General features: G+C 31.2%; 1 protein-coding gene across 3 annotated transcripts in view; it reads left to right on the top strand.

Annotated features, from left to right (window-relative positions):
* The first annotated feature begins 479 nt into the window (after nucleotides 1-479).
* LOC145293209 (uncharacterized) overlaps nucleotides 480-11922 on the top strand; it is a 44286-nt gene continuing 32843 nt past the window's right edge. For 2 of the 3 annotated variants that reach the window (XM_080139735.1, XM_080139733.1), the window contains exon 1: nucleotides 1986-2142. The gene's annotated coding sequence lies outside the window, so the exon portion shown is untranslated. Of the gene's footprint in view, nucleotides 631-1985; nucleotides 2143-11922 lie in introns of those variants that run through there. The other variant, XM_080139734.1, reaches the window with a different exon arrangement.

Raw genomic sequence — 11922 nt, 5'->3', positions numbered from 1 at the left:
ACAATATATTTGGTACGCGAGCATTTTTTCTTGTGGTAGCGTACATTTTGAAAATACTTGTTTTTCGAACCGAATAAATATTTTACACGAAGTAAAAACACTAAAAACTTACCAAGCTGGGTAGAAGAGTAACTTATCTTGCCTTTGGTAACATTTATTTGTTATACATTTGATTTTATGACCACTTTTTTGAATGAATGTCGACAGTAAAACATAGCCCCATTTATTTATATATATATTTTTAGCTTTTTTGTCTATAAAGCAAATTAAGGTGCGTGTCGGCGAAAAAAATAAAACGAATCAAATTTCAGATTTTGAACGTGACAAGAGCGTAACGACACAGAAACGCTCGGTAAAACGATTTAATTTTTTTTAATCCGAAATTTAACTGAAAAAAAAAAGGAAAGGAAACGGCTTAGTTATTTATTTTTATAGAATTATTTGAATAATTTCAAAAAATATACTTTTTGTTCTGCGACAGATACAAACGAACGTCTGTTGTAGTGATAAGCGTCGCTCAAAAATATTTGAACCATACTTTTGAACACTTTTAAAAATAAAATACGACAAAAAATATGTTATATCCACAGATCGATTTAATATTCCTGTGAAAATCGGTGGTTCTTTTTGGTAAGTTTTTGTTTGAAAGTGAAACATCTTTTAGTCACCGAAAAAAATCGATTTCGCATAAATGAATATTCGAAAGTATAAATAAGTATTTACTTCAACAGTGCTCAATACGTAGGGAGAGCTATATATATATATATATATATATATATATATATATATATATATATATATATATATATATATATATATATATATATATATATATATATATATATATATATATATATATATATATATATATACACGCTTGTTTTTCGAGCCGAATAAATGTTTGACATTATGTAAAAACACTAAAAACCTACCCAGTTAGGTAGAAGAGCAACTTATCTTGCCTTTTGTATAATTTATTTGTTATATATTTGATTTTTGGCCACTTTTTCTCATATATTACTGCTGGGAAATTAATATAGCCCTGAGGTAAAGCAATCAATGAAGTTTTGGGTATGTTTTACTGTCCACAGTCCTTCGAAAAAGTGGTCTAAAATCAAATATATAATAAATAAATTATACCAAAGGCAAGGTAAGTTGTTCTTCTACTTAACTGGGTAGGATTTTAGTGTTTTTACTTAATGTAAAATATTTATTCGGCTCGAAAAACAAGCATTTTCAAAGGGTACGCGACCACAAGAAAAAAGTGGCCGCATAAACGAATACATTGTGCCTACGTTTTCTTTGTGGTCGTGTACTTTATGAACTTGCTTGTTTTTAGAGCCGATGAAACATTTTACATTTTAGTAAAAACACTAAAAACCTACCAAGTTGGGTAGAAGAGTAATTTATCTTGCCTTAGGTAACATTTATTTATTATATATTTGATCTTCTTTTACTATTTTTTCGAAGGGCAGTGGACAGTAAAACATACCCAATAACGTTATTATTTAGAAAGTCAGTGTTAACTATTCTGTACTTTCACCTAACAATTTAATAATAAAAGATAACTTGAATTTAACTTGAAAAAAACAGTAAACAAAAAAAACAAAAAAATAGCGAGGTACAATAAGTACATAATCATCTTTAAAACTATTCTGGGCTTTCATAACCAAAAGATATCGTAAAAATTTAATTTAATTTTAAAATCCCAGCTAAATAATAATAATAATAATAATAATAATAATAATAAAAATAGAACTATAGGTATCAGGAAATGTTTTTTTTTTCCTTTTTTTTTTTAAATATTTGAATCTATTTTTTTAATCACGTGCTATAATTTAAAAAAAATATATGTTTGAATAAATATTGATGAAAATTATCTAAGAAAAAAAAAATGCAAGAAAAAAATAAAAATAATTAAATAGATATATTATTTGATCTTCGTGATTTTTCGATAATTTCCGGTCGAGTGAGCAGCAGCCGGTTGGATGGGATGGGATGGGTGTAAGTGTTTCCATATAAAAACCCGACGTCCTTCAGGTCGCATCTCCAAAAAAAAAAAAAAAAAAAAATCTTAACTCTTTTCAAACTTCGGTTTCCCTCCCCTCCGCTCCGCTTTCGAATCAAAAACGATAATTTAAGGTAAGTGTTTCTTTGGGCTTTTCTTTACTTATTCCCACCAACGAGACTGTTTTTTTTTTTTAAGTTTTGTCCATTTTTTTTTTTCTTTCTTAATTATTATTTTGAAATTTTCTTTCGTCGTCTGTTAAAATTCAAAGAAAAAAAAAATGTCGACATTTCTGTAGTTATTGAACCGTGCTGAAATAACATTTAGAAAGCTATTCTTAACCTGAGGAGGAGGGTGTTTTGTAACTATACTGTATTTTCATCTAACAATTTAATAAAGATATCGTAAAACTTTAATTTAGCTTGAAAATACTATTTGAAAATAGCGCGGTTCAATAAGTGCGCAAGCACCAAAATGTCTTCTCTCTGAACATTTTTATAATGAAGATTAACGACACTTCATTTGCAAGAATTCCTTTTTTTTCATTAAAGAAAAACACTTTTCTTGCTGTTAATCTTCAAAACCATTACTCTTTGAGCGTTGAGTTCCATGGCGACCAGCAGAATTATTTAATGGTCGCTCCCTTAGTCCCCCACTTAGTCAAGGCTAATGCATGCGCACGTAATATTTATTTACTGACGTTGGCTTAGTAACTAAACGATTTATTGATAACTTCGTAACCCTTAAACGCATGCCGGAAGACTTAAATTGGTTAATTATTGTTGTAATGAAAAGTTTCATTCAACACAAAACCAAAAACACATACTAATGATAAATGACTTACTATTCATTGAAATTTACTAATTTTTACATGAAAAAAGTTATGTAAAAATGTTTGTAAAGTGAAATTATTTTAATATTCATTTAAATTTTTTTTTTTTTCTTAGATTAGGTCAACCTTATAAACACCCTCAACCTCCCCATGTTAAGAACAGCTTTCGGAATAAACACCATTGGGGGGGGGATATTTGTAAAATTTAACTGATATTTGTTGTCGGCATACCCACCCACAAATACTATTTAAAAAAAAAAAAAAAAGAGGGGTTCAGTGTCCGTTGCAGAGTAGATATATTTATCTATAAAAGTTGGGTTTGTTTTACTGTACACATAGCTTCGAAAAAGTTGTCACAAAACAAATATATAATGTTATCAAAGGCAAGATAAGTTACTTTTCTATCCAACTGGATATGTTTTGGTGTTTATATTTAATGTAATGTTTATTTAGCTCGAAAAACAGTATCTACCGATGTATTGGAAAATTTAAAATGGCAGCCGACTCTCTTTGAGTTATAAACAAAGTACTGTTAGAAACTCGCTCAATATGTTATCGTGACATAGGCTGGCATATATTCACCGGGTTTTTAACAGTATTTTAACTAGTTTATTATTTATAACTCCTTTTCCCAAACTTACCGTCTCCGAGAGTCGGCCGATATTTTGAATTTTCCAATACATCGGTCGAGTTGAATAAATATGTTACATTAAATATAAACACTAAACATCCAGTTTGGTAGAAAAGTAACTCATCTTGCCTTTGATAACATTTATTTGTTCTATATTTGTTTTGTGACAACTTTTTCGAATCTGTGTACAGTAATACAAACCCCAACTAAATAAGTTAAAACAAACTAAACTTTATTTTCATCAAAAAAATTATGTTTTTTTCTTTGAGAAACAAATATTTCTGACTTATAAATGCGGTAGGCTCATGTCATTTTTACTTTCTATGGTTTTGATATACCCGCGTTTTTATTGGTTACAAAATGGGTGATTGATTTACCAGAATGTTGTAACTAAAAAGTGAGCACCCTTTTAAAATGTCAATCTTTTTTGTTCATTTTTCATAATCTGGTTAGTCTAATCAATAATAATCCAGTGAAAAAATTTAAAAATCCTATCTGTGTAGAAATTACGCATGGTTGTACAACTCTTACCTAATTCTGCTGGTCACCATGGAACTCAACGCCCAAGGAGTACCCCATTGCCCATTACTTGTTATAAAAGTCGCGAAGACTTTCAATGAATTTCAATTTTAAACTCTTTATTCTCTTAATAACGTCCTCAAATTAGGGTACTTGATGAGGAGTGTGGACCCTAGGCAAACGTTTGCCCCCCCCCCCCCGAAAAAAAAAGGTTAAAGAAAATGCTAAATTGATTTTGACGGCCATGTTTTTTATTTTCTGTCGGGTTTCTCTGTAAAATTCGATAACGATTTACAACACTCGAAACCCGACCACACAATTAAAATCGTATTCTTGAACTTTTTCGGATCAATTTAAATGCAAGTATTTAAAACCTAAATATTAACTAATTTAGTACTAATCGCGAATTTAATGACTTTTTAAATCAAGTTTAAATTAGGCTTTTAGAAGCTTTTCTGTCTAATGTACTAGTAATCGAAACTACTGCACATATTTTATTTGACAATAGTTAAAGAAATAACTGATTTCGGTTAAACTCTTTAAAAACTGTATAGCAAGCAGCTCTTCTGATTGGCAGTAAAAATTCAGTGTAGTCATGAATGAAGTCTGAATCACCAGGTTGTATTCAGATGAAATGCATGTCATTCTTTTCGACGTTGCAACGAACAGTTGCCGGGTTTGTATGGTAAGTTTGGGAAAAGGTGTTATAGATAATAAACTAGACAAAATACTATTAAAAAAACACCGAATATATGTCAACTTATGTCACGGTAACATATAATGAGCGAATTTCTAACAGTATTTTGTCTAGTTTATTATTTATAACATCTTTTCCTGAACTTGCCGTGTTAAAGAGTGTCGGGCGTCGGGCGCCATTTTGAATTTTCCAATACATCGGTAAACACTGCATGTTTTTCGAGCTGAATAAACATGTTACATTGAATAAAAACACAATTATATCCAGTTAGGTAGAAAAGTAACTTATCTTGCCTTTGATAACATTTATTTGTTATATATTTGTTTTTTGACAACTTTTTCGAATCTGTGTACAGTAATACAAACCCCAGTTGCCTGCTAATGTTGTATTGTTGCACTTTTAACTGAAATGCTATTATGGTTTAGTAATGGTGGCTTTATACGAGAATTCAAAAAATTTATTTTAAATGAACTCTGTAGATGAAGAAAACGAGTGAGAAATGTTACTCTTCAGTCTCAAAGTTTATCTAAAACAATATGGCAAGAGAAATTATTGTGCTAGTGCACTTTAGGGACTGCCAAAAGTCACCACAGAATTACCCCACCCTATATGTAACACGATGTAACTTTATTATAAATTAATATTGTCAGTATAATTTTTTGTACCATTTAAAAGGGCAAAATAAACCAGTAATAATTAAAAAAAAAAAAAAAAAAAAAAAAAATGAAATTGCGAGATGAAAATTGTTTACATAATTGGCGCTTTAAAATGTTCCGAACGTGAAAACATACCCGTATTTAATAAATCGAGCAAAAATCAACTAATGGTTAGATTTTCGTGAAATTTTTGATACTTAGACATTTTAGAATGAAATTACATATAAAATGCAGTTTTCGTAAAATATACGAGGGGAAATATTTTTTAGCACGTGTCCCCCCCCCCATATTTATATTTTCGGAATTTGAAATTTCTATTATGAAACATAAGAGTTCAGATAAAAAAAAAAAATTTTTTTATTTAAATACACATATTGAACAAAAATTTACCTTGAAGTTGCAATTAAAAAAATTGATATAAACTTAATTTTTTTTTTTTTTTTCGAATTAATGTATAATATAATCAGTTGAATTGCCAAGAAAAAGAAACTTCGTAAACATTAATTTTTAAAAGATTAAAACTATTAAAATCCCATTTGAAAAATGTTCCGTTACAACATAGATTATTAATTGTTTAAATTTTTTTTAAATATTAAGTTTTAATATAAACATGACTCTTGTCAGCTATTTTCTCGCCAGATTCAAACCAATTTGAAAATATTGCACAAATATCAGCATTTTGTAACCCCCTCCTCATATTTTGTTTTTCTCTTTTTACCGAACAAAAAGCCCGTAGGTAACCCAAAGAACATTCAGTAAAACCGTATTTCATATTTAATATACTAATGTTTATAATATTATTAATCATTAAACTAAATCTTAAAGCCAAACAAAATTATAACAAAGATTAATTATTAATTGCAGTTTGAAGAAGATAAAGGTTTAAAAAAAAAGTCGCTTCTGCTTTTCCATAGTTCGTATAATTAACACAAATCCGACGTCATGGAAACATGCGGTCCAATCTTCACACTCGTTTGGCAGTCCCTCTAGTGCACTTACTGATCTGCTATTTTTTAAATCGTATTTCCAAGTTAAGGTTTTTTTTTATTATTATTATTCAATTGTAAGGTTAAAGTACAGAATAGGTACATGTTAAGAATGGCTTTTTAAATAACGTTATTTCAGCATGGATCAATAAGTACATGAGTACCGAAATTTTATATTTTGAACTTTGAGGAATTATTAGGTTATTTTAGCACTCGTGAAACAAAGTTAAATATTAGTGCAAAATGCAAATGTCGTCTGCTAAAAGAAATGCTAGCAGATATGATTATTTTTTGTTTTCAAACTCCTGTTCATGAACGTTTCAACAAGAAAACTGATCCACATGAGCTGTCCAAACAACTAATACATCAGTTGCATCACCATTTGTATGCAAAGCTTTTAAACATGGAACATGTAAAAACAGATGTTGACTTTGGTGCCAGTTTCAGTCAGGAAATCCATAGGTTCACTTTAATTGCTGGCACACAAGTGGACAAAACTACAAAATTAAAGGTGAAGTTGAGGTGTCGAGCTGTTGCCTTACATCAAGCAGAAAAGACTTCCTGAAAAATGCCAACCTGTTTAAAGGGCTTTCATTTCTAAATCCTGATAAGTTCTTAATCGAAGATTAAGAGCAAAGTTTAAAGACTTTCCATTTCTACATATGGAAATAACTAATTATACAGGTACAATACAGAAAAGTTTGTTAGAATGGTGTGAAGAACCATATTTTGCAGAGAATAGCATTCCTCCAGATTTTCTTAAATTCTTGCAAGGTGTGGTAAAACATAATTTTAAGGAACTTGCAGCATATGCTTTAGCATCCCTAATAACCCTTGCATGGTTTGTTTTACTGTACACATAGATTCGAAAAAGTTGTCACAAAACAAATATAGAACAAATGTTATCAAAGGCAAGGTAAGTTACTTTTCTACTTAACTGAATGTTTTTAGTGTTTATATTTAATGTAACATGTTTATTCAGCTCGAAAAACAGTGTTTACCGATGTATTGGAAAATTTAAAATGGCGGCAGACTCTGAGGCGGTAAGTTTAGTAAAATGAGTTATATATAAAAAAAAAAAAACAGACAAAATACTGTTAGAAACTTGCTCAATATATGTTACTGTGACATAGGCGGGGTTTTAATAGTATTTTGACTGTTTTTTTTTATTTATAACTCATTTTCTCCAAACTTACCGTCTCATTTTCCAATACATCGGAACAGTTTTTCGAGCTGAATCAACATGTTACATTAAATATAAACACTAAAAACATATCCAGTTTGGTAGAAAAGTAACTTACCTTGCTTTTGATAACATTTGTTCTATATTTTTGTGACAACTTTTTCGAAACAAACCTCCCTTGCAAATAATGCAACTGTTGAAGTTTTTCTTTAGTTGCTATCAGAACAAAGCCTTATAATAGAATTCAAAGTAAATTACTGAATACTATTGTAAGAGTTCGTTCTTACCTTCTTATATAACAGTAATTGCTACAAAGACTTAATATGCACAATAAAATAAAAGCTACACAAGTGACAATCTTCATAGTAAAGAAAGCGGTGCCACAAATAATTTAGAAAATATTCTATTTGCCATGAACTAGTTACCTTTTATTTTTTCGCCATGTTATAGACATTTTGGTGAATATGAATTACTCCACCCTCGGTAATTCCTTTAAAATTACCACTCTTATAGGTTTTCGGGGTCGCTGAAAACGAAAATAACGTTTAAAATTGCGGCAAACGAGTAGTTTCCAAGATATGAAGAAATGTTAGTTTTAAAAAAGTGGGGAATCAGTTTTCTATAATTTAACGTAAAATGAGCAGCTACTTTGTGGCCACGATTTTTTTCGGCGGGTGGGGACTTTCTTTCCACCCTCAGAAAATCCTTTAAAATTACCACTAACTTTTAAAATTCCAGGAAACCAGTAGTTTCCAAAATATGAGGAAATGCACTCGCTTTATTTTTATTTATTTATTTTTATTATTATTTTTTTTTTCGAGGGAGGGGGACCGGGGACTGCCGGTTTGTTTTTCGTTCTTTTTGTGGAAGGGAATTTTCAATTGTAAAACTTGTATAGTTTTTTTAACAGGTGCTTATGCAGTTTAATTAACTGTTTTGAGCAGAAGAACTGTTTAATATTTTACAAAAATTCTGTTTAAATTTGTTGTGGCGAACCCCGGCCCCCCCCCTTACTGCCTCTTCAGTCTCCCAGTCCCACCAAATGTAAACAGAATTTTTGTAAAATAGTAAATAGTTCTTCTGCTCGGTTAATGTCGGCGCGTTACTTACGTTAAAACGGTTAAACTGTATAAGCACCTGTTAAAAAACAAGTTCTATAATTGAATATCCCCCCTCCAAGAAAAAAGAACGAAAAAAGTGACCATAAAGTGAGTGCATTTCTTCATAACTTGGAAACTTGTTTCTTGGAATTTTAAGATTTTCCGAAAACATCGTGGCCACAAAGTGTGTGCTCATTTTACGTTAAATTAATACAGAAGTGATACCCCACTTTTTTAAAACTAACATTTCTTCATATCTTGGAAACTACTCGTTTGCCGTAATTTTAAACGTTATTTTCGTTTTCAGCTGCCCCGAAAACCTATATACATCTTTCATGTGTATATAAAATCAGAACTGGACTTTCTGGACAAATTTGTTACCTTTCTACCACATTTACTCGTGTTCTGACATTCTCGTGGACTATCAAACGTTTATGTGGAGAGCTGCGTTTCAATTCAATGTTTGTTTTTATCTTGTTTTGATTTTCATATCTTAAAGAAATTGAATAATAAACCTTTTTAAGCCAAACTCACTTCCATGATAGTAATTAATAAAAAGTTGTTTTTGTTTTGTTTTTTTCCAACTATATTGGTGTTAACCCTCAGATGTTTCCTATTTTAACAGTGAGGGGGTGGGGGCAAAGTCCTTATGAAATTGAAACTAGCCTCTTTGTAGGTACGGGCAAAATGAATGCTGATGCTCAAAATGTATAAACATTTTGACCCCTCCCATAAAAAAAAATCACCAAAAATTAAGAAATTAACTAATTTTAATGAAATTTTCAGTATTTATTAAATAATGATCGCAGAATATAATGAACTAAATTTTATTTAAATCTGTTTGGAAATGTATTTTTTTTTTTTTTTTTAACAAAAAATACCTTTAGTAAAGTTATACTTTTCAGTAGTAAATAAAAAATACAAGACTTTATTTTTGCTTTTTTTTATATAAAGCATCGTAATTTGTAACAATAAAAATTAAAATTTTTATAGGAACATTACGGAAAAAAAGCCCCTAAATCCATATTAATGAATTCTATATAACTCTTAAGAAAAATGAAGTTCTCGAACTACTGATCTGAAATGGAACACATACCTCAAATCTGTTGCCAGGGGTGCTGGGAAAATGGTGGGATCCTTCTACCGCTCCAGAAGATATCTCACTACTGATGCAATTCTCTCTGTATAAAAGCCAAGTACGTCCAAGGATGGAGTACTGCTGCCACATCTGGCAGGAGCTGCTAAAAACAGCCTATCCTGCCTTGACAGAGTACAAAATAGACTTCGTGGTTTAATGGGCATGCCCTTTTCTCTTCCCTGCAACCTCTCTCTCACAGAAGAGACGTTGCGAACCTGTCTTTGTTTTATCGTTATTTCAATGGCAGGTGCTCGTCTGAGCTCCAATCCCTCATCCCCCCTCGCCAACCTTTCACGAGAAACACCCGTCTGGCTGAAACTACTGTCAATAATTTTCCCCACTCTTTATCTGTGCTTAAATCCAAACGTAGATTCCATGAGCGAAGCTTAGTGCACGCCTGTGGAACTCTCTGCCGCTTGCCTGTTTCCCATCTGACTACAACTTGGATGTCTTCAAGTCCAACATAAACTGACAAACTGCCCCCTTAAGACACTATATCTAACCACCCAATACTAATGATTACTACAATACTATCTCATTGATTACTGTACACGCAATAACCCTTATCCCTGAGTGGCCTTCGGGCCCTGATAAGTGGTGAACCCCATGTAAAAAAAAAATTTAAAAAAAAAAAAAAAAAATACTGATACCATTGAATTAAGCATTGCTTATTTAATATTTTCACACACAAAAATTATAATTGCAAAAAATATTTTCATTTCCTTGCTCGAAACAAGTCTAATTTTTTAAATTATACCGGAGGATGTTAAAGAAAGAATAACATGTGAAAATGTTACATTTAAATAAATTGTTTTTTTATAAGCTAAACTTTATCTCCTTTTGCAGAAGAAATTCTGGTTATATGCTCTTAAAACGCTATCCTGTTAGAAATGGGTGCTCACCGTATGTTAAATTTGAGACTGATCTCACTCTAAATTCTAAAAATTGTTTTACCCAAGTTTTTCAAGATCTTCAAACGTAATCTAAAATTAGATCTATTCATTTTTGAGGTGGGGAAGTTCCTTAGTGTTCTCATCTATAAATTTATCAACTTTTCCTTTATTTAATATTAAAATAGTACTAAATATTTAACGCTTTATGTAAAATGTTAAATATAATCGTCACCCTATTAAATTAAAATCTAAAAATATGCTTGAGAGGCAAAGCATATTTAATTTCATAGGTAATACCTTTGCCAAGAAAACGTTACAAAACTAATACAGAAAAATGACTTCAAGAGCCAAATTTTTAATTTGGATTTTTTTGGCCTTTTATCCAAAAAAAATGTGGCTTTGCTTTTGAATTCGGCCATTTTTGGCCTTTTTTCCTCAAAATTTGGCTCAATTTATAGTCTGGCAACCTTGACCCTACGTTTATATTGTGAACTACTAGTGCTATTGACACTCTTCCACAGAAGAAGATCCATGTCTTAACTTATGGTCTTAACAATCCTAGTTGAGTAATCAATGATCTGTGCTTATGATACAATTATCAATTTGCGCCCTCCACCTCGGGAAAGATTTGGCTTCAAGTATTTATGGTCTAACAACCCTGAGGATGACGCGCTGCCAAATTTCAAAAATTTAGCCTTTAAAAAAGGAACATAGACCCTGTGTAAACTCTGCTCTCTGAAAATGCATGCGTAGGTTTTCTTTGGTTTATTTATGAAAACTTTTAAGGTACTATTCAATATTTTTGAAGTGTTAGTTTACTTATGGATTTTTTTTTTTTTAAACCCTATTCAATACATACTCGAACCATTTTGTTATCAAATGTGTGTGTGTCCCACAACGGTATGGTTACGATCTTTAAGAGCATATGAGAAAATTGACCATCCTTCGGCTAACATTCACATTTGCGGTGACTTCAATGTCCATAATGTGGAATGGCTGACCCACTCAAAACCGATGACGAGGGGAGGTTCTGTCATAATTTTGCCCCTGCCTATGACTTCACTCAAGATTGTTCACAAACCCACCCGTGTGCCTGATACTACCTGTCAGTATGCAAGCCTTCTAGACCTTTTCCTCACAACTTCCTCTGAGCTATGTTCATGTTCCATTCTATCTCCTCTAGGATCCTCCGACCACTCTGTTGTAGCAGTTAAGATAAAAATGAGATGTAATAAGTTTTCAGACGTACCTCTCCACCGTACTGTATATCGATACTCTA

The sequence above is a fragment of the Euprymna scolopes genome, chromosome 14 (genome assembly GCF_053919585.1).
Source record: "Euprymna scolopes isolate OS-2025 chromosome 14, ASM5391958v1, whole genome shotgun sequence".
Lineage (NCBI taxonomy): Eukaryota > Metazoa > Mollusca > Cephalopoda > Sepiida > Sepiolidae > Euprymna > Euprymna scolopes.
The sequence above is the reverse complement of the archived record's forward strand: the minus strand, read 5'-3'. Positions and strand labels throughout refer to the sequence as shown.